This window comes from Meles meles, chromosome 21 (genome assembly GCF_922984935.1).
Source record: "Meles meles chromosome 21, mMelMel3.1 paternal haplotype, whole genome shotgun sequence".
NCBI lineage: Eukaryota > Metazoa > Chordata > Mammalia > Carnivora > Mustelidae > Meles > Meles meles.
This window is the reverse complement of record NC_060086.1, coordinates 17,616,234-17,622,564: the sequence shown is the minus strand read 5'-3', so window position 1 is coordinate 17,622,564 and position 6,331 is coordinate 17,616,234.

Here is a 6,331-nt window from a genome sequence, read left to right as displayed (position 1 = left end):
CTTTCTTCTGATGCCCATTAGCATGGTAAATTGTTTTCCACCCCCTCACTTTAAATCTGGAGGTGTCTTCGCGTCTAAAATGAGTTTCTTGTAGGCACATACTGATGGGTTTTGTTTTTTTATCCATTCTGATACCCTGTGTCTTTTGATTGGGGCATTTAGCCCATTAACATTCAGGGTAACTATTGAGAGATATGAATTTAGTGCCATTATTAGCCTGTAAGGTGACTGTCACTGTATATTGTCTCTGTACCTTTCTGATCTACTACTTTTAGGCTCTCTCTTTGCTTAGAGGACCCCTTTCAATATTTCCTGTAGAGCTGGTGTGGTGTTTGCAAATTCTTTCAGTTTTTGTTTGTCCTCGAAGCTTTTGATCTCTCCTTCTATTTTCAATGATAGCCTAGCTGGATAGAGTATTCTTGGCTGCATGTTTTTCTCATTGAGTGCCCTGAATATATCATGCCAGCTCTTTCTGGCCTGCCAGGTCTCTGTGGATAAGTCTGCCGCCAATCTTATATTTTTACCATTGTATGTTACAGACTTCTTTTCTCGGGCTGCTTTCAGGATTTTCTCTTTGTCACTAAGACTTGTAAATTTTACTATTAGGTGACGGGGTGTGGACCTATTCTTGTTGACTTTGAGGGGGGTTCTCTGCATCTCCTGGATTTTGATGCTTGTTCCCTTTGCCATATTAGGGAAATTGTCTCCAATGATTCTCTCCAATAGACCTTCTGCTCCCCTCTCTGTTTCTTCTTCTTCTGGAATCCCAATTATTCTAATGTTGTTTCGTCTTATGGTGTCACTTATCTCTCGAATTCTCCCCTCATGGTCCAGTAGCTGTTTGTCCCTCTTTTGCTCGGCTTCTTTATTCTCTGTCATTTGGTCTTCGATATCACTAATTCTTTCTTCTGCCTCATTTATCCTAGCAGTGAGAGCCTCCATTTTTGATTGCACCTCATTAATAGCTTTTTTGATTTCAACTTGGTTAGATTTTAGTTCTTTAATTTCTCCAGAAAGGGCTTTAATATCTCCAGAGAGGGTTTCTCTAATATCTTCCATGCCTTTTTTGAGCCCGGCTAGAATGTTCAGAATCGTCATTCTGAACTCTTGATCTGACATATTACCCATGTCTGTGTTGATTAGGTCCCTAGCCTTCGGTACTGTCTCTTGTTCTTTTGTTTGTGGTGATTTTTTCCGCCTTGTCATTTTGTCCAGATAAGAGGATATGAAGGAGCAAATAAACTACTAAAAGGGTGGCAAAGACCCCGGAAAAATGCGCTGTAACCAAATCAGAAGAGACCCCAAATTGTGGGGGGGAGAAAGGGGATAAAAACAGGTTCTGAAAAAAAAAGAAAAAAAAATTTTAAAAATAAAACAAATAAAAAAATATAAAAAAGAAAGAAAAAAATATATATATTTAGATGAACTAGTCAAAAAACGTTAAAAAAAGGTAAAAGTTTTAAAAAATTTAACAGAAGAAGAAAAAAGAAAAAAGAAAAAAAAATTGAAAGAAGAAAAAAAAATTGAAAAAAGAAAAAAAAATTGAAGTAGCCGCAAGACTAAAGAATCAAGGGGAGAAAGCCATGAGTTCCGTGCTTTGCTTTCTCCTCCTCTGGAATTGCTCTGCTGTCTTAGGAATTGAATCTGCTTTCTCCTTGATAGATGAACTTCGTCCTGGCTGGATATTTTGTTGATCTTCTGGGGGAGGGGCCTGTTGTAGTGACTCTCAAGTGTCTTTGCCCGAGGCAGGATTGCACCGCCCTTACCGGCGTCCGGACTAAGTAATCGGCTCGGGTTCGCTTTTGGGAGCTTCTGTTCCCTGAACGCTTTCCGTAGAGTTCCGGAGGACGGGAATGAACATGGTGGCCTCCCAGTCTCCGGCCCCGGGAGCCGAGAGCCTGGGGCCCCACTCCTCAGTGCGCCCCCAGAGGACAGCACCCAATCACTCCCGTATCCCCAGCCTCTAGCCGCGCTCTGAGCTCACCCAGCCCACGACCAGTTCAAGGTAACCCCGAGCTGAGAGTTCAGTCCTCGGCTCTGTCTCTGCAGCCGGCTTCTCCGTTCTAATACCTGCGAGCTCTCCGACACTCCGACACCCCCGATCCTTCTGTGACCCTGCGGGGCCTGGGGCCACGCTGGCCCCGCGTGGGCTTCACCCTGGTTTAGCCCCTGGAGCAATGTCCCTCAGTGGAACAGACTTTTAAAAGTCCTGATTTTGTGTTCCGTTCCTCCGCCGCTTGCCGGGAGCCGGCCCCTCCCCCCATGGTCTATCTTCCCGTCGTTTTAGATTCACTTCTCCGCCAGTCCTACCTTTCAGAAAGTGGTTGATTTTCTGTTTCTAGAGTTGCTTTTCTTCTTCTCTTCGCTCTCCCGTTGGATTTGTAGGTGTTTGCAATGTTTAGATAAGCTATCGAGCTGATCTCCTGCTACCTGATGTAGTCTCAGGCTGCTACTTCTCCGCCATCTTGACTCCTCTCCCCTTTGCTGAAGTTTCTAAGTGAAACTCTTAGGTTTTTTTCTGTAGGAGTTGGTACTGCTGTAAATCTGTGTTCCAGATAATCATATAACATGGAGAACACATCAAAAATGACAAATACTTGTGCAATATGCATTATAATTAACCAGTACTATCAACTCTAAAAGTCATCACCCCCAAGAAAATTAATGAAAGAATTTATGTTGCATACAGCATTTGCTCTTGGAGAGATACATAGGAATTTGTACCCTCAAATCCTTGCATTTCCAGGAGTCTTTACAGATGAGGTCTTGGACCAATATCACTTGGAGCTACCAATTAATCCCAACTTGATTAAAATTTAAAATATGTGGGAGAACACAATTCTAGTGTGACATTAAAATCAATGCCTTTATTGATGTGAGAACACAGAAAGTGAAGTTGGCATTATTAATTCTTCCTTTGGGTTTTTCTAGAGCCTGATGAGAAGTTCTGTAGGAGTATGTTATCTCTTCTGATATCCACATATCTCTCAAATACGTCTTCTTCAGGAAAATGGATATCTCACTTTCAGAAAATGGTGTACATTCTGAATTATAAATATAATTCTTAGATAAAGAATTCAAAAGTTATTCAATATTTTGGGGGCTCATATTATATAGGGTGCTATATCGGTCACAATCCAAACAGGAAACAAAAACCATCTCAAGCATTTAAAATAGAATTAAAGCCTGAAAATTGTTAATGTAATTTGACATCCATTTTTTCTTCTACTCATATGTAATCCCCATTTAATACATTCATGTATCTGTCTTCATAAAAATAATCTTAAATTTCTCCTCAATAAAATGGATACACAAAGTCTTATCAAGTGTTTGCATTATCTCAGATCCTGAATTCCCTGAGAATAAGAAATTCTGCCTATCAGTCTAGTGTGTCTCCTCCACATTTGGTCAGTGTTCTTCAAATGTAAAATATTTTATGTTTTTCATATATATATCCACACACACACACACACACACACCATATATATACACACTATATATATACCATATATACACTATATATAGAAATTATACATATTATATATACATGTTACATATAGATTATATATGATTATGCATATGCATTAAATACATATGCATGTGATTCAGCTGTACTTTCAAAATTGTTTTCCAAATACTATATAAATAAAACTGTCATTTTGAAACATAGCCAGCATTAAATAGAACAATATTGGGACTCTATTTTCCACTTGAGATATAAATAAAGAACTCAGGTCAGAAAGAGATACACAAAATAACTAAACTTGATGAAAATTCTTTAAGATGAGCCAAACGTACTGAATTTATATACAAGGTGTATAATATTTCTATCTATGAGGATACTGCATGAGATTTAGTGGAACAGCTCCTGCGATTTCATAGAAAAATAGAAGATAAAAATGAGTCTTAACAAAAAAACACACAGACTAGACACAGAAGCATACATCTTCACGGTTTTTAAAAGCTGACCTAGATAAGCCCCCCTGCTTTTCTTTAGGTAATGAATTGTTCCCAATGAACATTAAGAATGTCGAGGCTCAAAGTATGAAATGATTCATCAAGATCTTGCAGCTATTAAGTAACAGAGGAGAGTATGCTTCTGCTTACTTAAGAACTACTCTTAATATTTTTTCTCTTGCTAAAAATATATGACTTGTTTATATATGCAATTAACCCTCATATATATATGAAATGATTTCATATATATACATATCTATATATGTATATATATATGAAAAGAGAGAATAAGAGTATAAAAATAAATTAAAATCATTTGTTCAGTAATAAACATGGTTACCATATTGGTATAAGCTGTCGGTTATTTTGATTATGTGCACTTTACCTTACTATGTTTTGGATCATGGCACATGGATGGTTTCATATCAGCTTTTATTGTTAAGCACAGTATCATGATCTCTGTATGAATCAAGTCATTTATTAGTTTTATAAACATAATTTTAATAGGTACATGTATTAATTACAATAATTAATGTTAGCTGCTCAAACTGATCAACTAAAATCTTAACAAATAATAAAGACGATTATTAACACAATAAAGATTTACTAATTTATTGGTTAGATATAGTCTGATGGTGTGAAGGCAGCTTTTGGTTGGTGGCTGTACAAAATGGAAACCCTGGCCTTGGAATTATGATAGTGGGGATGAAAGTAAATGAGGAACATATTATCTCTTACCTGCTTCAAACCAAAAAATGCTGCACTTCATTTATGCTCAGAGGAGTTAGACCAAAGCAACTTTCAAAACCCAACTTCATTACATGAGAAGATGGTAAACATAAGGGGGCACATTAAACATTTGATGAATGCTAGCAGATACTGCAAGGACATGACATTTAACTTTGGTAATACCAATCCTACTCCTAACTCTTCAAAGTATGTGTGTGCATGTGTATTTTGCTTACAAATTTTAGCTTCTTTGCCGGTCTTTTTTTTTAAGTTGCCTCTTTCCTCCCTCGTTCCCTCAAATTCCATTCTTCACAATCAAAGAATGCATTTAAAAGATATAAATCAGATCATGTCACTTTCCTATTTAAAAATAATCTAAAGGTTTACAGTAGCACTTTAAAAACTCAATTTTATCTTTTTCTGTAAGGGTCAAGAGCCATGACTAGTAACATCTTACCCATATGACTCCATCTCATATTTCTCTACCCATCGCCTTCCACGCTGTAATCATGTTGACCTTTTCTCTCTTCTCATACACACCCTGTTAGTTACAGTCTTAAGGATGTATACTAGTTTTTCTTTTTATTTGATGTCCATTCCTTGATTATTATAAGGCTCACTGCTTTTTGACACACCATATATAGAATATACTTTTCTGCCCAAACTCTCAGTAATTAAACAAAATCTTTCTCCATAGCCAATCAGTTGCTCTCACATCACTATATATGAATTATTGACGTACATTTCCATATCCACTTATTTTTAGATTTGTGATGCCAGTTTTCTAAATTTCTCTTCTATGTAATTAATTATAAAAGCATGCTCTTATTCTGTTGTGGTTTTTCTTTTCAGCATGATTCTCCTGTTTTCTTATTTTGTAGTATTAGATTTAATACACCATAAATTCTTTTCTCTTATTGTCCTTGAAAATATGAACATTAAAAAAATAGGTATAACCTTTATACATATTGGAACCAAGTAGTCCAATCTCAGCAGTGAAGTATATTGGATCATAGTATTCAACTCTGTCATTGTAACACAAACACATCTATGGGCAATATGTAAAGAAATAAGCATTGCTATATTCTAATGAACTTAATTAGAAAACAGTAACAATAACAACAAAAAAACAGGTGGCAGGCAGGATTTGTCCTGTGGACAAGTTTGCAAACTTGTGTTTGTTGTAGGCAGAAAGATCATGCATATATGGAACACCAGTGCTCATTAAACAGAGTAAGACCAAGAGCTACTCCAAAAAATTGTAACTGTAAGAAAGATTTAGTAGTTCTTACAGATCTCAGTGGCAACTTCTCAAGCTCCAAAACATTTAAATTGAATGTGGCTAAAAATTAACCCATTAAACAATGATTAAATTCGAAGAGTTGGGACCTGGTCTGGAAATGGGAGTTAACTTAGAAAAAGATCTAGTCTTTATATTAATTGGTAAGAAGATATTGGTGGGGCTATGTTCCATGCCAGCGTGCTGAGATGGCATTCTAGTTATATGAACCAAGTATCCTGTGATTGAATACCTATCTGGTGATAAAACCACATGTACCTTAAGGTTAATGAATATTCTTTAGATGTAAGAATGTGGGAAAATGGGAGCAAGGCAGAGGGAGAGCGCCAAGATGGAGTCCCCCAG